Here is a 23,348-nt window from a genome sequence, read left to right as displayed (position 1 = left end):
GTAGATATTAGAATGTTCTGAGTGTATGTGAATGAGGACATCCTCGCATTGGGAGGAAAGTTAATCTTTTCAGAGAGAAAATTATTCAGGAAGGTTTCTAAATTTCTATTTGGGAGGACTGCTGTTACATCTTATCTTCTCTGGCACTGCCATCATCCTTCTCATATTTGTTTAATTTCTTCAGATTTTGTTTTAAGAAATTCCAGTCACCAGGTCTATGTATATGAGCTAACACGTGAGACAATGGGTTCTACCCACTTGGAAAAGCTTCCTTTTCATGTTTCCTAACTCCATCATCTTTAAGAGCCTACCCTTTCTCACTTCAAAGTTCTCCCTGCATTTAAATCTAAATGTTTTTTCTCTTCTTCAAACTTTCCTAAGCTCATTATTTTTCCAAGTGCTTTTTATTTATATTTCTTACCCATCTGTGTGTGTCTCTGTCATTACACTTATCCTATGGTATGGCCTCAAGTTGCTTTCAGATTAGAGCGGATGTCAGTTAAATATACACTGGAAACAACTGGAGGCCAAGCACCATGTCTAATTCGCAGAACCTAGCTTTGCCTCTGTCATCTCTGAGAAACAGGACAAATGTTTACTGAACTAAAACAAATCAAACTATGGTAACAACTGTTGCCTCAACATTTCATTTGGCAATCAATCATGCATTTTTTTAGGATAACACTTTCTTGAACTGTTATTTAAATTCACTAAAAAACACTCATTTAACAATTAACAAAACTTGACTGTGAATCATGTAATTCATTAAGACACTAAACGAAACACAAAGAATAAGACAACTCCTACCATGGAGGGGCTCATAGCCTAAAGCAGGAGACACACACGAATAAGAAATTACTATACGATGTAATAATCCACACAGCTATAGTAGCAGGCCACCGCTTTAGGGAAATTGCAGAAAATTTATCTCACCTGAGTTCAAATTTTGATATTGTCTCTCCAAGCAGAATCTAAGATATTTGAGGCACCTTGGAATATTCTCTTATTCTTCACACCATAGTGAAAGTGAAAGGTGCTCAGTCTTGTCCAACTCTTTGTGACCCCATGGACTATATAGTCCATGGAATTCTCCAGGCCAGAATACTAGAGTGGGTAGCTGTTCTCTTCTCCAGGGGATCTTCCCAACCCAGGGATCAAACCCAGGTCTCCCGCACTACAGGCGGATTCTTTACCAGCTGATCCACAAGGGAAGCCCAAGAATACTGGAGTGGGTAGCCTATCCCTTCTCCAGCAGATCTTCTCAATCCAGGGTCTCCTGCATTGCAAGCAGATTCTTTACCAACTGAGCTATCAGGGAAGCTATCTATGAAATAGTAGGCCCTTAGTAAACTGATACTGATTTGATTTACTTGATTCCTAGCTATAACTATACATTTCTGGAATCTGATTGCCACAGGTATTTAGTATAGAGTCAACAATAAGTTTATTCTAATTCCCTTAAAAAATGAGCAAGCTAGTATTGACACTCAAGGGAGAGAGACTTACTCAAACGATTCTTTTGGATATCTCCATTAAATACAATGAGATATGTGTCTATTCCTGATAGTAACTTGCATCTGACATAAAGGAACCATCAGATCAGACTATAGATGCAGACAGAATCCCACATTTCCTTTCTGATCAGACACTATGAAATACTTCCCAGGATGGTATTTGATAGTTGCCATTTTTAGTGATTAATACTATTATGAGTATTCATAATATTCTTAACTTTTAAAAGTGAAGTCCATGCACTTTTCATTTTCAGATCTACTTCATCCAATACCATATATAATATTTGAATTTCTTTATTGAACTGACTTTTTACCTATTGTCCTATTTGATGACTTCTAACTCTAAACGAAGCTCTTAGTTCAGTAGCATTCTGGAACATAAGTGCTGAGTTTCTTTCTTTTACTAGCTTCAGGGAATAATGGAGTGACAAGGGCAGGACAGAGAATATATTTTATTATCTTAAAAATTATTTTGAACACATGTTGGTTTCTTAAGTTTTACAGAATTTATTATCTAAATTACCAGGAACATCCAAGCTTATTGACTGTTTCCGTTATATATGTGTTGCTATGCCAAATATTTTCACATACTTTATCTTGTTTAATCATCACAAAAACCTGATATAGGTCTGAAGAACCTGATCCACAGAAACAGTTATTTATCAAAGATCACATAAATGAAAAATAAAGTCTCATATTTGAACCAAGAAATGCTCGCCTCAAAAGAATCACTTTTTTCCCCGATAACATAGTACCTCATTCAACTTAGTTTATTATACTCCATTTAATAAGCATCTACTGAAAATGTAATGCATGCCATGCCCTATGCCATAAAACAGGATTGAGAAATAAAAAAGATATGGCTTTCATTTGCTAGGGGTTAAAGTCTACTGATCATGTGGGAAAATGATTTCCCCTCAATATTCAAAGAGAATTCCAAACCAGCATGTAAGGCATTCCAGGCCCCTTGCTGGGAGAAGACATCTGAAGAGGCACAGATGCCTTGAGATGCACACATGAGATGCTGTATCTGGGGCTCTGTAAGCAATTCAACATGGTGGGAGCTGGACCGTAGGAAGGAGAGAGAGGAGAGGCTGTCTCCTTGGAGCATCGAGTGTTGATAAATCCAACCAGTCTGTCCATTCACAATTATTTTAAATTCTCTACAGAAAAAGAATGGAGCTGCCTGTTCGACTGAATTAATCAGTTTATCAACTAGATTGATGATTAAATTCAGTGGGAAAATGCCTGATCATAATTTTTTATAGATATAATTCTGGATTTCATTGCATCTGTAGTCAGAAAGTTACTGCTCTGATGAAGAGATGGAATCAAGTGTAGATCCCTTTCCAAGGCAGCTCCTGAAGTTGAGAGGTTTTGTTTATTTAGTAGAGTCTACAGTTCACTCGCATGACTGAGTTGCAGATACAGGCTTAAGACTGAGTGCAGCTTAGATTTTGTGAAGGCTCCATGACTTTGCTTGTTGAGAGGGGACTTACAGTAATGTCATAATTCTATATGCTGTAATGTACATTTGCCGAGCATGAATATGGAAAGGCAAAGGAAAATATGGTAGTCACTTTTACCTCCAGATTGAGGAGGTAATAAAGACTGAATTTTTTAATAATGCGTCAGAATGTCTCAAACTTCTGAAAGATGTACCACTTTGGAATATGTCAGACAACATTACCATTTGGGCTTCCTAGGTGGCTCAGTGGGTAAAGAATCCATCTGCAATGTAGGAGATGCAGGAGATGTGGGTTCGATCCCTGGGTCCAGAAGATCTCCTGGAGGGGGGCATGGCCACCCACCCCAATATTCTTGCCTGGAGAATCACATGGACAGAGGAACCTGGCAGGCTACAGTCCATAGGGTCACAAAGAGTCAGACATGACTGAAGCGACTGAACATGTGCTGAACGTTACCATTTAATATAACTTACTTGAAATTAGATTAAATTATTGCTTACTGATAGAATTCAGTTGAGAGTCTATGAACCAGGTGAAATGCTACCTCCATTTTATGCAGCCTTTTCTAATTGCCACTGCCAGAATAATCTCCCACTCCTCAGAGAAAACAATGTTTTCTACCTTAAACTACAGCTATATATATGTACATGAGCTAATACTCTAGCCAGACTGTTTAGTCCTTGAAGGCAGTGGGGTCCACATCTGACTTATTAAGTAAAATCCCCTTTGTTCTTACAAGCCTTATAATTCGGGCATTTATTAAACAGTTATTGAATGAAATTTAACAAGGCATGCCAGAGTTTTTGGAGTAAATTGTTTTTATGATAATCAATATTCTAAAATAAAGAAACATTTACTTATGGAAACAGAAAACCAAAAAACCTACTTGGTCCATATCTTGGGCTCTGGGATATAAATGTCTGCAAAATCAAGCTTGTACACATAAACCAGCTTTCATAGTACATGCAGGCACCTTGGTGGTAAAGTGTTTTACCTTTCTACATAATTCTGCATTTCACTAAGTGTAATTTTGTGAAAAGAATGCTTTCAGTTACTCCTCTTCCATGATCGTTTCTGGCAGATGAATGAACATTCTGAACGTAAAATTTCTGCAGCTGTTGCTGCTACTCTTTAGTCGCTAAGTTGTGTTCGATTCTTTTGCTACCCCACGGACTGCAGCCCTCTAGGCCCCTCTGTCCATGAGATTTCCCAGGCAACAATACTGGAGTGGGTGGCCATTTCCTTCTCCAGGGGATCTTCCTCACCCAGGGATCGAATCCGCATCTCCTGCATTGGCAGGAGATTTCTTTACCACTTAGCCACCTGACTTGTTAGTAAATGTTTACTAGACTATGAAATATACTGTAAGAGCTAGGTAAGCTACTAGGGAAGCTTGTGATGACTATGGGAACACTAATGCTCAATAATCAGGAGAGAGAGTACTTCAGGATTCTCCCAGTTCAATTCAATTGAAATACTCGCAAACTTGGAATGCATTCGTTTATACCAAGGGTTAGTTTTGCATCAAGATCTTTGAACCAAACATTTTATGAAATTTTGGTAAATCAGGTTTATTGCTTCTGTATCTGGGAGGTCTGTCGCCTCTAAATGTCCACGAAGAGAAAGTCAACAGAAATTAATGGCAAATATAGATCCTTTCCTCTTCTCATTTCCACAATCAATTTCTTTGTAAAACCATGGAAGCCCTGACAATTTTTTAATTTTCAGAAAACAAATGCTAAATGATCAAACAAAAGCCATATTAGCTGTGATCAAAATGTCACTTTTTCTCTAAATAATGTATAAGTAATCTAAATAATGCTAAAAAATTACTATTTCTGAAGACAGTGGTTTTTCTTACAAACAAGATAGCAGATTTGAGAAAATGGTCAAGTTGATTTTTATATGCCTTAGAAGACTTGGGGGAAAAAACAATAAAGACTGTTGTATAAATTATCTACAATTTGACCTGGGAAAGTTATTTAACTCCTCTGTTTTCTCACGTGCAAAATGGGGATAATAAGAATCTCTATCTCACAGGGTAATTATGGAAATTAAATGAGTTAAAATAAAATATAGTTTGCACTCAGTATCCACAAGTTTTGCACCTGTGGTTATTATATAAAAATATTAATATAAAGGTAATTATTAGAAAAAATAACCTTCCTAAAAATCAAAGAGTATATTGGAGTGAGAGTTAAGAGTGAGAGAAAAAAGGAAATGGAAAAGTAGGGCAAGGAAGATATGTCTCCTTATCTTAAAAATAGAAAAACAAAGCCAAAGGAAAGATAAATCATAAAACAAATTAATAAATAAAAGCAACAGCCACCTGTATGAGGAGGTAGGAATAAGTAGTGAGAACTGAGTAGAAGTCAGACTTCTTTGAAGGAAATTTCCTGATGAGAGTTTATTGTGGAAGCTGTACAATTTTTCTATTATTATAAAACAAGTAAAATTTTAAAAAAACAATCTCTAAACCTAACTATGGATTAGTATATCTATCCTTAGAAACTATTTCAAGTGACTTTAAAACACAGGAATTTGCGCATTTCTAGTTAAATATAATACTAGGTACAAAAAGAATACAAAAAAGAAAAAACCTAAACTATTTTCAGTAATAATTTTATTAGTGGTCATCATAGTATGGTGATTCTGAGACTCTTGGGTATGTATGGTATGATCAATAAAATGAACAATTATTATGGTGTCACTAGAGGTAATATTTTTAATGTTGAAAAAGGACATTAAAATCAATGACAGAAAATTTTACAATGAAGTCTTGCATTTGAACTGGAACTACTAGTATAAGCCAACATGTTAAACAATTTTAAGTCATTTCATTATAAACATCTAGAATAATGACACCCCTCATATGCAGACTGTGGTTTCTAAAACTATTTCCCAGTAAATGAATCAGTAATTCTTAAAGAAATGGTTGATTCTTGGTCTAGGCTGAAAAAGGTCCAAGAAAGCCTAGAAAATATAAACATACCAGACAGCAAAGAAGAAAGCAAAATCTCCCAGCAAGGAAAGACTCAGGAACCCATTTAGATAACCCCCCACCACCCAAAGATGAGCCAATTTAATATCAATTAGGACGATACCAAATGGAGTTAAACGTATTTAAACATATGAAATGTGTTTAAATCAATGAGTTAAAGAAATAGAATAAAATTTCACTGGTCACCTCTGGAAAGTATAAGGAAGCAATTAATTTTGAAAACTGATAACTAAAGGGAAAGGAGCAAGTATTCATCTTGCTTTTCCTATGTGATCTGTACCTCAGAGTAATCAAGTATTGGAAGGGGCTAAGTTTGAAACAGAAGTAATCCAATTAATGAACCAAAGTGTGAGGACAGAATTAACACATCACCATCCCATGACCCTTAGTGAATGAATTTGGGCAATGATCTTTATGACTAATAAATCACAGAGAGATGCACAGAGAGGGAGGTCTAGGCCACCGTCCCTCGAACAGTTGTGCTGAAACAAAACAAAACAACAAAACTGAACCTGAATCAAAAGAGACACAGAAAAATAGAACTGTATTATGGACTCTATGGGAGAGGGCAAGGGCGGGATGATATGGGAGAATGGCATGGAAGCATGTAAATTATCAAATGTGAAACGAATCGCCAGTCCAGGTTCAATGCATGATACAGGGTGCTCGGGGCTGGTGCATCGGGATGACCCGGAGAGATGGGATGGGGAGGGAGGTGGGAGGGGGGTTCCGGAAGGGGAAAACATGTACACCCATGGTGGATTCATGTCAATGTATGGCAAAACAAATACAATATTGTAAAGTTAAAAAATAGAAACTAAACTAATTAAAAAAACAGACAAACAAAAAAAACTGAACCTGTATCAAATTGATTCTCTAGCTCGAAATACCCACAGCAGAAAACTCAAGGGACAGAGGAATAGGTTAAACGACACCATGTGGATAAAATCAGCACCATTCCTCAGATGTGGGAAACTTTATAGTACAAACAAGCTGACTTCTTCAAACAAAAAATTTTAAGGAAAAAACGAAAAGGGGAGGAGGGCTTATAAATCAATGGCAAGTTTTATATATATATATATCAAACAATTTTAACAGATAGATTGCATCTGGATCTCAATTCAAACAATGTGTAAGACAAGAGATTATAAAATAATTGGAGACATCTGAGTATCAGCTATAATTAAACACACATTGCTACTGCTAAGTCACCTCAGTCGTGTCCGACTCTGTGTGACCCCATAGACGGCAGCCCACCAGGTTCCCCCGTCCCTGGGATTCTCCAGGCAAGAACACTGGAGTGGGTTGCCATTTCCTTCTCTAATGCATGAAAGTGAAAGTGACGTCACTCAGTCGTGTCCAACTCTTAGCTACCCCATGGACTGCAGCCTACCAGGCTCCTCCATCCATGGGATTTTCCAGGCAAGAGTACTGGAGTGGGGTGCCATTGCCTTCTCTGAATCTTACTATAATTTAAAATGTAATCCTAATTCTAACATTTTTGGCACAAAACATATTCTTAGAAAATTTTCATGTTTCTTCAAAGCAAACCACAAAGGCAACATTGAGAATTCCTGTTCTTAAAAAGTCAAGTCACAAACTCACTAACAAAGCTATTTTAAGATGAGCCATCAAGTTCTAAGTATAAAAGTAATAACTGAGACTATTACTGTGAATGTACATGTACTCACTCTTCCCTAGGATAAAATGATTTCCATATAAACACTCAATCATTGTTGCTCACTAACAATCTAATCTGCAGAGAAAAATATTTATCTATCAAACCTGTAAGCTCCTAAGAAAAACCATAATCACTAAGAGAAAATTTCCTTTTAAGAAAAAGTTTTCTTGCTTAAAGCTATGACTAAATTATGCTAAATAGACTTTTTTGTTTCTAAATTTCATCCAATGAACTAATCTTTTAAGAAGTTTTTAAGATCTTTTAATCTTTTACACATAAACATATATATATATATTCCTATATATTGAAGAATTATTGCTTTTTTAATACATGTGATAGTGGTACAGTGGGATTTCTTTGAGACTGTTATGTTTTAGAGAAATATACTGACATATTTTAGTTGAAATAAGATAAAGATGAAACAAGGCTGGCCACATGTAATTACCTAAGCCAGTTTATATTTTTCTCTGTATTTCTGCTTATGATGACATTTTCCATAATAAAATATTGCCAAAAACTGCTTTTACTATCTTGATATTGCAAGTGCAAAGGCATCTTTTCAACTCTTAAGAATCCAAGTATGAAGTGATCATAGGTTTTTCACATATTAGTGAGACTCTCCATGATTTTTAAGTGATCAAATCTGAAATTAAATAAAGTTATCCATGAAGTCCATGTTATCTAGTCTGTACACACCCCGGACTATAACTTGATATAAAAGGATTATAGAAATCCCTCTCTGAGGTTTATTGTCCTTAGAAAGGATAATGCATAGTTTTTATTCCATCTTTCTAATTAGTAATTTAAGCATATGTTCAGCATTTAACTCTAAATGTTTGCCTTTTCCCCAAGCTCAAAGACAGCTGTCCAAGATTTGAATGCCAGAAAACATTTAAATATCAACATCTGTTGAATTATGTTAATTTAGTGTAATATAATTGGGCATGAGTTGGAATTGATCAGAAGTATATGAAATAAACAAAAGGTAAATTCCCAAAAAAATATCTTAGTATACAAACAAATCACTCTGGAGTGATGGAAAAATATTTCTAAAGAGTAAGGGCAAGGATAACACCACTGGTTATAAAGAAATTGAGTCTTGAGTCTTAAAAACATAGTTCTAACTCTATGGGACATTATTTTATGATACTTGAATTTATTTTTAAATTGGCTTAGAAGTGAAAAGTTGTTATTATTAGCTAAAAAGTGATAGTTAATAGTTTAATATACGAACTTGTTCATAAATTATTAGGTGAAACATTAAAACATTCTAATTATTTACATTTGCATTAAATTTTTTAGATTGCAGATAATTCCTGTTATATTATGAAGAGTTACATTTCTCAGAATTAAGAGTGGATATAATTTTTGTTCTATAGACATAAAATAGTATTTTATATTGAAAGTGTTTTCTATGTGGCAGATGGATTTACTAGGTTTATTCTGGAGATTGGAAGGTACAAATTATTAAGTAGACGCTTTGCTTACTGTACTGCTGGTTTAAAACATTAATTTTTATATCAATTCTTTTACGAATCAATTAGGGACGCCTGTTGTCCTGGGAAGTATTCCGGCACATATATGCACTGTATGAACAGATCCTTGAATGTCCCTGTAATGAAATTCTAATGCAGGCCGCAGGAGTGCTACAAGCTGTTGCGATGTGGCCCTGCAGGTGTGCAAGCACCGCTTCCTGGGGGAACCATCTCTGGGAGTTAAAGGTTAGCTCGGTGTCCATGCCCATTTAATCACAAGACCAATTTGGAGAGTGCCAAATGCTAAACAGACATCGGTCTTTAAGGAAGTGGACTTCAGACAACAAATTTATTTCAGCTACAGGTCACTGCAACAGCTTTCATATGCTAACTATTCTTCATTATTAGTGACCATGGCCAAATTCAACTGCTGTTCCAGAGGTGAGAGGCTGTGCATACTTTTCGTCATTTGAAAATATCTAGCTCATCTAGATTCCAAGAAAACAGGGAAGTAAAAATGAATGTTTCCCTAGAGTACTTGATTGCTTTTTTATTTAGCATGCCCTGAACGTATTACATATTCCAAATGGCAACCCCCTTTTTCTTTTCTGTGTGGGTTATTCACATTAAATTGAAAAGCAATCGCTCAAAATTCTAATTGCTGATAATTTTCTTTAGGTGTAATCACAATTTAAAACAACTCGCTATAATCATTAATTTAAAATTTTGGCAAGGTAGCTTAGAATTTTAGGATGCCAAAAGGACACGAGGCAGAACCGACTTTCTGAGAATATCGCCTTTTTTAACTAGATAATTTGGTCATATAAAGAAAAATAGATTAATTAAATTCCTTAGAAAGCATTTATGCTGCATATGTGGGATGTTTCCAATTATTCTACTTTAAATACTTACCCTACCTAGAAGCTATTGAATTTTTTAAAAAATTAAAACACATTTGCTATTAAATGTATTTCAATTAAATAAATATGGAATGCATAGATTCTAATTAAAGTGACTATGTGAATACTTCCTAATTGTTCATTCACACATACTGATGAATAAATTAAAATAATCTGAAAGATAGATAGTTTTCTATCTGGAAGATTGAGTAAACTGTTTTAGAACAATAAAATCTAATGCTAATTTTAGGTTTGGAAAGAAAAAAATAATAAACGATTATAATTTTTTTAAAAACACCATTTAAAAGCAGTTTCAAGCCATTATTTTGGAATGTAAATATTAAGTACACAAAATGTTGACTGATACAACTTGCTTTAAAATATGGTGTTGAATCATTAGTTTTATATGACAAAAGAGAATTTGTTTTAAATTAAATCCCTCCTACCATAGGATAGGTAATTCTCATTTTAAATAATCAAAATAAAACATCACTTAGTTTGCTGATACACTTGATTTTGTTGATACATTTCTGTGAAAAGCAACACTAACCAAATATAGTCCATGTCATTAACCAGTACTCTAATGAACAGTTATCCCAATTTATTAACAGCTGCTCAAGAATGTAGTAATTAATAGTTTCATTTATTTTTGGCAAACCTGCAAAATGACAAATAGTTTTGTATTTGTTGCAAATTATGTCTCCTTCCCAAATAACAGATGACACTATGGGGAAGGCTGAGCAAACTGAATCCATGAACATCTTTGGATCTTTAGAAGATCAAATAAAAAACAGCTTTAATTCTATTTGTTGCATCTGCAACAAAATACAGTGACTTGTATCATGATGTGAAAACAAATATGCTCTGTATTAATGTAAATAGGAATTTTTTTTCTAATTTGATGGAAGAAGGTTGACGTGAATATGTGTGTGTTTGTGACTGTGATGGGATTTTTGATCCTCTGATTAAATCTACTGCCATTTTTCATTTTAGAAGACTCTTTTTACTACTAATTGGGTAAGAAGGTGACAGCAAAAAAAGAGTTCATTTTCCTCTCCTCATTACTAACTGATAACATAAAAAATTAAGAGTACACAGCATCCAGGAAATTTCATGTCCTTTACCACTAGTTTGGTATAGTTCAGTCGCTCAGTTTAGTCCTACTCTTTGCGATCCCGTGGACTGCAGCATGCCAGGCTTCCCTGTCTACCACCAACTCCCGGAGCTTGCTCAAACTCATGTCCATCGAATTGGTGATACCATCCAACCCCTTCTCCTCCTGCCTTCAATCTTTCCTAGCATCAGGGTCTTTTCCAATGAGTCAATTCTTCACATCAGGTGGCCAAAGCATCAGAGATTCAGCTTCAGCATCCGTCCTTCCAATGAATATTCAGGACTGATTTCCTTTAGGATTGAATGGTTTGATCTCCTTGCTCTCCAAGGGACTCTCAAGAGTCTTCTCCAACACCATAGTTTAAAAGCATCAATTCTTTGGCATTCAGCTTTCTTTATAGTTCAACTCTCACATCCACACATGACTGCTGGAAAAATCATAGCTTTGACTAGACAGACCTTTGTTGGCAAAGTACTGTCTCTGCTTTTTAATATGCTGTCTAGGTTTGTCATAGCTTTTCTTCTAAGGATCAAGCATCTTTTAATTTCATGGCTTCAGTCACCATCAGCAGTGATTTTGGAGCCCCCCACAATAAAATCTCTCACTGTTTCCATTGTTTCTCCACCTATTTGCCATGAAGTGATGGGACTGGATGCCAGGATCTTAGCTTTTTGAATGGGAGTTTTAAGCCAACTTTTTCACTCTCCTCTTTCACTTTCATCAAGAGGCTCTTTAGTTCTTTGCTTTCTGCCATAAGGGTGGTATCATCTGCCTATTGGAGGTTATTGATATTTCTCCCGGCAATCTTGATTCCAGCTTGTGCCAGCCTGGCATTTCTCATGATGTTCTCTGCTTATAAGTTAAATAAGCAGGGTGACAATATACAGCCTTGACGTATTCCTTTCCCAATTTGGAAGCAGTCTGTTGCTCCATGTCCAGTTCTAACTGTTGCTTCTTGACCTGCACACAGATTTCTCAGGAGGCAGGTCAGGTGGTCTGGTATTCCCATCTCTTTAAGAATTTTCCACATTTTGTTGTGATCTACAGTCAAAGGCTTTGGTGTGGTCAATAAAGCAGAAGTAGATGTTTTTCTGGAACTCTCTTGCTTTTCCTAGGATCCAACGGATGTAGGCAATTTGATCTCTGGTTCCTCTGCCTTTTCTAAATCCAGCTTGAACACTTGGAAGTTTATGGTTCACATACTGTTGAAGCCTGGCTTGGAGAATTTTGAGCATTACTTTGCTAGCATGCGTTGCTGCTGCTGCTGCTAAGTTGCTTCAGTTATGATCGACTCTGTGTGACCCCACAGATGGCAGCCCACTAGGCTCCCCTGTCCCTGGCATGTGAGATGAGTGCAACTGTGCAGTGGTTTGAACATTCTTTGGCACTGCCTTTCGTTGCGATTGGAATGAAAACTGACCTTTTCCCGTTCTGTGGCCACTGCTGAGTTTTCCAAATTTGCTGGCATATTGAGTGCAGCACTTTCACAGCATCATCTTTTAGGACTTGAAATAGCTCAGCTGGAATTCTGTCACCTCCACTAGCTTTGTTTGTAGTGATGCTTCCTAAGGCCCACTTGACTTCACATTCCAGGATGTCTGGCTCTAAGTGAGTGATCACACCACTGTGGTTATCTGGGTCATTAAGATCTTTTTTGTATAGTTCTCCTGTGTATTCTTGCCGTCTCTTCTTAATATCTTCAGCTTCTGTTAGGTCCATACCATTTTTGTCCTTTATTGTGCCTATCTTTGCATGAAATATTCCCTTGGTATCTCTAATTTTCTTGAAGAAATCTTTAGTTTTTCTCATTTTATTGTTTTCCTCTGTTTCTTTGCACTAATTTAACAATAAGCAAATGACAAATATAATACTCCTAAGAACTAAGTAAAAGTGAATTAACAAATAGAAGTTTTTAAAAGATATTTTAAGTCGAATTTAATAATATCAGCAATAAAAATGTTTTTACTTGATTTCAAGTTACATATCAGACCACTAGATAAGTTAGCCTTGGTGCATCACAAGAATAAATGTAAATGGCAAAAAACATGTAAGTAAGGGAGCAGGACAAATTTTTGAAGAAGATTACAGATCTAAGACCCTGACTTGATCTAGTCTCATCACTCTTAGAATGATGGGCTTCCCTGTTGGCTTAACTGGTAAAGAATCCGGCTGCAATGTGGGAGACTTGAGTTCAATTCCTGGGTTGGGAAGATCCCCTGGAGAAGGGAAAGGCTACCCACTCCAGTATTCTGGCCTGGATAATTGCATGGACTGTATAGTCCATGTGGTCACAAAGAATCAGACACGATTGAGCGGCTTTCACTTTCTTAGAAAGATAAAGACTAATCACTAACGTAAAAATGGGTTAATGGCTTTAAAAAAGCAAGATCCTTTCAAGAATGGCACTTTAGTTAGTGTCAAGCATTGCTCTATGTATCTTTTTCTGACTTTCAATTGGGAAGTCTATACTGAACTTTCTCATACTAATCAAAGGTTATGAGAATGAGAAACAACGTGGAATTACTTAATTGTACATTCAAATTTGGATGGCATCACCAACTCAATGGACATGGGTAGACTCTGGGAATTGGTGATGGACAGGGAGGCCTGGCGTGCTGCACTTCATGGGGTCACAAAAAGTCGGACACGACTGAGCGACTGAACTGAACTGAACTGAAAATTCAAATGAGGTAAAAGGAGAGGAAAAGATCTAATTTTGAGAAGCATAAAATTTGAATACTGAAATAAAAAAAAGGGTTTGAATGTCAAGTCTGGAATTTAAGAGAAAGATACAGGTGAAAGAATAACTTTAGATATTACTAGAAGTTTTATAAAACACTTAGGTGTGTGCGTGCTCAGTCGCTAAGTTGTGTCCAACTCTTTGTGACCCCATGAACTTTAGCCTGCCAGGCTCCTCTGTCAATGGGCTGTCCCAGGCAAGAAAACTGGAGTGGGTTGCCATCTTCTTCTCCAGAGGATATTCCTGACCCAGGAATCGAATCTGTGTCTCCTGCATTGGCAGGCACAGTCTTTATCACTGAGCCACCTACGAAGCCCATAAAACACTTAGGTGCATTGTTTAAATGTTTAGCTGAGTGTGTGTGTGTGTGTGTGTGTTCCAGGTTGGCTAATAATCAGCTGCATGCAATGATCACTCAAAAACCATGCCTGTTATGTATTAAATATTGACAGTGACAGTTAATACATGATGGTTTTTAAAAGTAACAGTTGTATATGCTTTCATGCATTTATATGCTGAAAGAGCTCTCTGTTGCTCTGAGTTTTATGTTTTCAAAGGCTTAAAGGTATGAAAAAAACAGAATGGCACGAACAAACTCTAGATATGTATTCAATACTGTTGTTTAGTCATCAAGTCATGTCTGACTCTTTTGCAACCCCATGGATTGTAGCCCACCAGGTTCCTCTGTCCTAGGCAAGAACACTGAAGTGCATTGCTATTGCTTTCTCCAGGGCATGTTCCTGCCCCAGGGATTGAACCCGCATCTCCTGCATTGGCAGGTGGATTCTTTACCACTGAGCCACCAGGGAAGCCCCACATTCAATAGGAAAAATAATACACAGTAAGACTAAGATTAAATGTCATAGTAGGAAAATGAACAGAAAACACTGAAGAAATGGAAGAATGATTGGAAAATAAGATCCCATGGAGTAATCAAACAGAAATATTAGATGGGAATAATCAATGAAATATAAACAAAACAGGCATGTGAGACAGGAAAGATGTGACTTTAAGCACTGCAATGCAAAATACTGGGAGTACACATTTACTGAATATATGAGGATAATGTCATGACGAAAAAAGTTAACACCACTCAATATCTGACACACCTACACTATAATAAGAGCTCCCCACAGAGAATAAAAATAAAGCAACAAACTAAAAGATGTTTAAGATCAGTATCACTAGAATCAATTAGATCAAATTATACCTCTGTCAATAATCATTGTTTGTTTAAATTATGTAGCTCCTCTGTGGCTCGGATGGTAAAGAATCTGCCTGCAGTATGGGAGACCTGAGTTCGATCCCTGGGTCAGGAAGATCCCCTGGAAAAGGGAATGGCTATCCACTCCAGTTTTCTTGCCTGGAGCATCCCATGGACAGAGGAGCCTGGCATGCTACAGTCCAGGGAGTCACAGAGTTTTAAATTATATAAACCTATCTTTTTCTTTTTACTTTTATTTTAACCTTTCCTTTTTTTTTTTTGAACCTTTGTGAATCAGTCAAAACTTTGAATATAGGACTCATGAAGTATCATATCATAAAAGAATGGCAATGTTAATTATGTTTAAAGTAAGTATATAAACAAATAAAATGCATTAACATTTCATGAGTAAGTCTCTGGAAATGATGGAATGGCATGTGATGACAGGCACTGTTGATGGTAAACGAAGCTGGTGAGTGGACGTCTGCAAATGAGAAACAAGTAGGAAATTCAAAGGAGCATTGCCCTCTGGGGAGGCGGAGGTATAGGAAACCTTGGGAAACAAAGCCCATCATTGATGAGAACTTCCTGAGATAATGGACTGAAACTATGAAAGTGGGTTAGATGTTTAAAGGAGTCTTTCAGGTTGTTCCCTCCTTGGTACTGTCAGACATAAAACAGGCTAAGGAGTTGGAACAGAGACAATTCCCCAGCATCCATAACTGATTTAAAGAGCCTAGATGAACATTAAAGTGGATCTGGCAAACAAAAGGAGAAATGCCATAAACTGCAAACCCAGAAAATTGCCAAACTGCATTGTAGTTAGTGGCACTGGTAAATATGTTGGTAAAACCCTTCTATGGAGCTCTTGACCATTCCCCTGGGAGGTGAGGGTGAAATGTCTTACGTTCCAGAGGTTAAAGCCACAACCATACAGCCCTTTGTACACTCAGAGCTTCAGTGAGGAATGCCCACCTCAAGCGTGTACTGTAGCCCTGCATGTCAAAATCTCAGCTTTGAGCCATTAACAGCAGACCACATGTGCATTTATCTTTTCTTATGTGCCTGGTACGTTTCAGGAGTAAATGGTCCTAGAATTTATTGATTCAATGCATTACAGTTCTCTTCTCTAACCTTTATATGTTTCCATAAGTTGAAAAAGAGAAGTGCAGTCACTCAACCAAAAGGGGTAAGAAAAGTCAAGACAATGTTAAAAATACCAAGGAAAAAATGGCATCAAGGGAGGAACAGAAACATTCACACAGATAAAGATGACAAAGAGTTTTCATCTTGCAATTAATAAATGTGTAACAAAATTTAAACTTGAGTCTTTCCTTGTGTTTATTTCACCTTTACAGGTTGCCTCATACCTAATACCACTGATAACCTCAGGAAGACAAGTTCCACCAAACAAGACTGAGAGGACGTGGAGAAGGCATGTTCAAAGAAGCAAGGTGACCTCTTGGAAAGGTAATGTATTAGAGAATTGTTTTAAATCCATAAAAGATTTGAGACATACCATTAATAAAACTGCCCAGGAATCTTCGAAGGCAACAAAATAGAAAAGTTAAAAAAAATGGAGGGTCATTTAAGGGTGCTCCAACAGCCAAATAAAAGGACAAGAGAGAAAATAGCAACCACTGGAAATTAAAGGCATTGAGCAATGCCTTCACAACTCAGAGGCAAAATGGTTTCCAAAGCAGAATTCAATTCCTGGTGAAATCAATTCATGTGAGACTAGAATAAAGACATTTTCAGAGATGCAGAGTCTCACACCTGTAACCACACCTGTTCTCTTTCTCAGAAAGCTCAGGGAAAAAAAAAATGGCACAGGATCCAGGGAAAAGGAAATTCCACATAGGAGAGAGACGAGGAAATCCCTAGGGTGATAAGTCAAGAGGGATCCTAGGACACTGATGTACAGCTGGTCCAGACAGCGGAGCGTTCATAACGAATCTGAAAAATGGATGGCTCCAAAAAAAGGGTGCCATCAAGAAAGAGAATTGAGGGGAGTTACACTTCTGTGTAGAGGTGGTTGATAAACTGCGGTTGGCACAAACTTAGAAAACAAGGCAAATGAAAAACAAGATAATTATGTCCACAACAGAAAAGTTATACATCTATAAATAATATCTACATATACAATCATACTAATGCAAACAATGAATGTTAACTTGGTCTGAATAGTATGATATAACCATTAGGGAGAAAGAAGGAAAGAAATGCAAATATGGGGTGTGTGTGTGTGTGTGTGTGTGTGTGTGTGTGTGTGTCTAGGGCAGAGCAGGAAGTCGACAGGTAATACTAAACTAAAACCTTCAAAAAATAGTAATATAGGAATGTAATTAATTTAGGTCAATACTGGAAGAAATAGCTAACAGTTAAAAGTAGGTTCTTCTGGAGTAAGAAGTTAGAGAATGAGGGAAAACAGAGCTGGGACCTACTGTACCCTGTTATGTCTTATGGAATGACTTAATATTCTAAATTATGCACAAGAAAAATATGATAAAACAAAATTTAACAAGTGCTTAGGAAGCACACAGATGGAAATAACAATACTAGACTTATAATAACAGCTAACATTAAGAACTCATATTTTATATGTTTTATGGGCATGAATTCATAGATTCCTTATAACAATGTTATTAGATAAATACAACTAGTTAGTTTATTTCACAGATAAATAAACTGAGGGACAGAGAGGTTGAGTATTATCTCAGGGTCACCCAGCTGGTGAGTGGTGAAGCCAGGATCAGAAGTCAGAATTGCAGAGGCCAAGACAAGGATCAGTCTATTGCCACAGAATCAATTTCAAATTCATTCGACAGATATTTTGTGCAGCAATATTTATTGTCGATGTGATGGGCATTGTTTCTGGTACTGGGGATACACCAGTGAGTAAACCAAAGATTTTGCCCTCGTGAAGCTTAAAGGTAACAGAGACAAGGAGGGGTAGTAGAGGCGAGAAGGAGGAAGACACAGGAAGCAGAGCTGGGTAGAGAGCGGGCCTTTCCTAGACTGAGCATAGACTTCAAGGGAATGGGGAGCAAGCCACATGGAAGGGTGTTCTAGGTGGGGGGAAGAGAAGTGTACAGGCCCTAAGACTCAAGTGGGGTTGGGATGTTGGAGAACAGGAAAGAAGCCGCTGTACCTGGAGCAGGTGAGTAACATAGTTCGAGTGGGAGGAGATGAGGTCAAGGAGGAAACAAAGAAGGGCAGGGTCAGATCATATATGCCCTTATTGGCCAAGGCTAAGACTTTGGCTTTTACTTGGAATGGAATAGAAAGCCAGTTAAGATTTTACTAAGTATATATATCTGTATATGTCTTTACTGTGGTGTAGTTGGCACGAGCAAAACGCACCACTTTTTTTTCGGTCGTGCTGTGAGGCCTGCACGATCTTAGTTCCCTGGCCAGGGATTGAAGCTGTGACCCCTGCAGTGGAAGCTTGGAGTCCTAACCTCTGGACCACTAGGGAAGTCCTGCACTACTTTTAAAATGTGTAATTTCCTAAGTTTTGACATATGTATACACATGTGAAACCTTCACCATAATCAAGATAATGCAGACACCCATCACCCCAACAGTTTCTTAATACCCCTCTGTAATCCTTTTCTCCACTACCTCCCTGGCCCTCATCTTACACCTGTGTAACAACTGATCCACTTTTAGTCACTATAAATTAGTTTGCTCTATGGTATGAGGTATAGATTAGAGGTCAGCATTTTTTTCTTTTGCAAATGGATACTCAGTTTTTCCAGTAACATTTGTTGAAAATAGTTTTTTTTCCCCCCACTAAAGTAACATCGTACTTTGTCAAGAACCAACTGTATGTAATATATACGTGGGTATATTTCTTTGATCTATTTTTCTATCTTTGCATCAATACCACACTTTCTTGATTCCTACAGCTTTGTAATTAAGTCCTGACACCAGGTAGTATTAAAGTTTGGCTATTTAAGTCTTTTGCATTTTCATACAAATTTTAGCATTTGCTTGTCAATTTCTACAAAATAGCCTCATGGGATTTTTGTTTGGGCTATACTGAATCTGTAGGTAAATTTTTGGAGAACTGACATCTTAAGAATATTGAGTCTTCTGACTCATGAACAAGGTATATCTCTCCAGTTACACAGACCTTTTAAAATTTCTCTCAGCAGCATTTTCGTACACCAAAAAATATGGTAAAATGCTTAGGGATAAATCTGATAAAATATGTGTAACACCTATACAATGAAAACTCTAAAATACTGCTGAGGAAAAATGAAATAGACTTAAATACTTGATTCTTAATTATGTGTTGTATTTCTTGCTTTATATTGTTATTTTCTTCCCGTACCTCTTTTAGTTAATATTGCTAACAGTAATCAAAAATTTTTTGACTTGTTCTAACATTTCTGATTTCTGTTGGAGTCAGTAGTCCAATTTATTGTTGTTGTTGTTCTTGAAAGGCTGTTTTCTCCTCAAATGTCTTTTTAACTGATTCTACGAGGTAATGCTATAGAGAAAGACCAGCCTTCAGTGTCAGTCCACAGAAGTTCCAGAATTGGAGGTGAATGAACCTGACTTAAGAATACTGAGGTCCAAGCACCAGAAAACCACAATCACCAGTCTTCTCCACAAAATAATTCCTCTGTCAGGAAGACATTCCCCTTCCTCATTCTCAGAAAAATGAGAACTGTAATTCTCCAGCGTTGTGGTTTACAAGGGGCTGAGTGAAGACATGATAATTTGTCATCTGGTCCCATCAAGCTTTCCCAGCTCCTCACAAAAACAGCACTGTGAGCTGCCCTGACTTTATCCCTGAAAACACTTGGACCAGAGACCTGAGTCTTCCTGTAAGGGGCGGATGTCATATCTCCCTTGGCCATGGCCCATGATATGAAAGAACTCCAAAGGTTCTGCTCACGTCTTATTTTTCCCTCACTCAGGCTGAACTGCCTCTTGCCTTAGGTCGTCAGAGCACCCAAGCACATTCTGTCTATCCTCGTCTCACAAACACAAGTTCAAAATAGCTTCCCCCTCGTGGCTTCCCAGGTGGCACTAGTGGCAAAGAACCTGCCTGCCAGTGCAGCAGACCTAAGAGACATGGGTTTGATCCCTGGGTTGGGAAGATCCCGAAGAGGAAATGGCAACCCACTCCAATATTCTTGCCTGGAGAATCCCAAGGACAGAGGAGCCTGGGTGGGCTACAGTCCATAGTGTTGCAAAGAGACATGACTGAAGCGACTTAGCAGGCATCCATGGTTACCTTAATACTGGAAACTTCTTGTGGATTTCTGCTTATTTTCTCTTTATGAATACCTGCTGGGTTGATCTTAGAAGACATAAGCAGGCATCTTATAGTTTAGAATCAGTTATCTTATAATTCAGAATCTTGAACTTGCAACAGGAACTGGGACCAAATTTCTAATATAAAACTTTCAAGTAGTCAAGTTTCCTCTAACTACCATCTTAATGCACCCACAAGTTAAGGTATTATCATTATGATTTTTTGAAATGAGTTATTTTAAAATGTATTTTTAATTTCAAACTTTAAAAAAATTATCTTTTTCTAAATGATTTTCCTTAATCATATTCAAGTTAAAGAATATGTTATGTTACATATTCATTAAAATTTGTTGGTAGTAGCTTTGGCCTGGTAAGTAGTCAATTTTTGAAAATACCACATGTGTCTTTGAGAAGAATGTATGTGGGTGAAAGGGCTTATATAATAACATTAAGTTTGTTAATCATTTGTTATGCAAATTTTCTGATGGCTTAAGCTATCAGTAATATAAATGCTCTATTGAAGTGGGAGCGCCAAGATGGTGGGTTAGTGAGTTTCTCCATTCATTGATATTAGTATTTGCTTTATACATTTTTGCAGCTACTTTAATGTACAAAATAACAAAATCATTAATCTTTTTGGTAAGTTGAACCTTTTATCATTAAATAATGATTTTCTTAAGCTTGTTAAGGCTTTTGTTCTCAAGTTGGTTTGTTTGGTAGGAGAGCTCTCTTTTACAGCATATCTGATACATGCTCTTCCATCTTTTAGCTTTACAACTTTCTTTTGGCATTATTTCAGGTGTGTCTCGTATAAAGAACATACAGTTGCACTTTAAAAGAAAAACCAAATCTGCTTAGCTTTGCTTTTAACAAACAAATTTAATCCATAAATATATATTATAGTTACTAATACATGGATTTGATCCAGTTTTCAAATGTTTTTTTCTCTGTGTCCCATTTTCTGTATGCTTTTTTTTCCTTCTTGACTTTTTAAATGGATTTTTTTGGGGGAGTAATATTTTATTCCATTCAACCCCATCCCTGCCAACTGGCTTGGAATTTACATACTCTATTTTTTTTTTGATTTAGTGGTTATTTATATTTTGCCATGAATACTTAATATAATCTTATCAAGTTATCTCTTAACAGACCAATGAAGTAAATGTTCCCAAACAATTGAAGGACTTTAAGTTGGACTTTATCGTCATCAGCATTGTCTATCTAACATACTGTTATTTTCCATTATCTTAGATTGTTTTTTGAAAAGCCCTACAAATTACACATTATAATGATCAATTTATATAAACAACAGTTGTTTAAATTTACTGAAATCTTTAACCGTTTATTGGCTTAGTATTCATTTTTTCATCTTAGACTTTCTGGGGAGATCATTCTCTTGAAACACATCTTTTAAAAAGTCTTCTAGCAAGTGTCGGGAGGAAACTTTCTTAGTTTTTGAAAATCCTAAACTGTTTTTACTTCATCTTCATATACGAAAGATGTTTTTTTCTAAGTACATAGTTCTAGGCTGACAATGTATTTTCACCCAGTACTCTGAAGACTTGTCCACTGTCCCTGGTATCATTGTTGATACCCAGAAGTCTGATGATGTACATCCCTTTGTAGTAATTCACCTCTTATCTCTGGATTCTTTTAAGATCTCTTTGTTTTTGGAGTACTACAGTATGCTACTAGGTGTGGATTTCTTTTTGTTCATTCTAGTTGGTATTCATTGTGCTTTCTGTATAGATTTATAACTTTTAGCTGTTTTGGGAATTCTTAGCCAACATCTCTTCAACATGTTTTTTTTCAGCCTTTCTATACTCTCCATCAAAACCTCTGATCAAATATATCTTAGACCTTTTCTGTCTCTTAACCATTCTTTCATTTTTTCACCACCTTATTCAATATTTTTATGCTACATTCTAGCCTACTTCTTCAGCTGTATCTCCATTTCACAATCACACTTCTCATTTCTAATAATTATATGCTTTTGATTCAATTCTGCTTGAACAACAGTGATCTGTTGCTTGCTTATTTTATTTCTATAAACATGTCACCCATAGTTATTTATAATCTGTCTAAAATTTCTTTAATCCATACTTTATAATTTTAGGATCTGACCTTCTTAGGGGTAACTATATTAGTTTTATGTTGACTATCACTGACCTGACAGTCAACTTATTATGTGTGACAGTTTTTGACTGTCTAAGTAGGATTTATGTTAGCTTCTGCAGATACCTAGTGGGTTCTCAGTCAAGTTTAGTTTGTACAACATGGTACTTGGAAGTTACATAGCTTGCTTGGGAGTGTTAAAAATGGGGGCAAGCACCCTAACAATGAGACAGAGAGAGGGCTTCCAAGGTCAGTTATCTTGTTAAAAGTTGGGTTAGTGTATATCTCAAGGCAATTGTTCTGATCAATATTCTGATAGCTATTTTCACCAAAGTAAAAATGAAGTCTTTAGAAACATGACATGCAAAATTTGGAAATGCGCTATCTAAAAGAATAAACTGAGGGCACTTCTTTCTAATATGAAAAAAAAATACAGCATTGACTAAGCAATATAACCCTAAGCACTTTTAAAAAAGAGTGTATTTTCTATATACTTATTTATGTATTATTAGAATAAACATACATGTTGCTCTCTCACAAAACCATTTAAGATTTGGAGAAAAGATTAATTCTATTTTTTATAGTTAAAAATAATTATTCCTAATCCTTATCTAAAATTCATACGTTATGGATTATGAACAGAGATTTTCTTCTAAAAATGCATTCTTTACTTTCATCACCTTTAAAAAATACAAATAAAATGATATATTTCTATTCATTACTAGAAATCCTGAAGTAGATTTTGATAAATGACACATAAAATAATGCTGACACTTTAGACCCAAAGGTACCCTAATTATAACTCATCATATTCATACTGGATTCCCTGGTGGCTCAGCGGATCAAGAATCTGCCTGCAAAGCAG

At 36.4% G+C, this 23,348-nt stretch overlaps 1 protein-coding gene across 3 annotated transcripts in view; it reads right to left on the bottom strand.

The window, feature by feature from the left end:
* Nucleotides 1-23,348, bottom strand: part of GPATCH2 (G-patch domain containing 2) — a 199,897-nt gene that overhangs the window by 26,975 nt on the left and 149,574 nt on the right. The gene's annotated exons all lie outside the window — the stretch shown is intronic.

This window comes from Giraffa tippelskirchi, chromosome 5 (genome assembly GCF_054371585.1).
Source record: "Giraffa tippelskirchi isolate mGirTip1 chromosome 5, T2T-mGirTip1v1.2.pri, whole genome shotgun sequence".
In the NCBI taxonomy this organism is placed as follows: Eukaryota; Metazoa; Chordata; class Mammalia; order Artiodactyla; family Giraffidae; genus Giraffa; species Giraffa tippelskirchi.
Note: the sequence above shows the minus strand (reverse complement) of the source record. Positions and strands in the feature narration are given on the sequence as shown.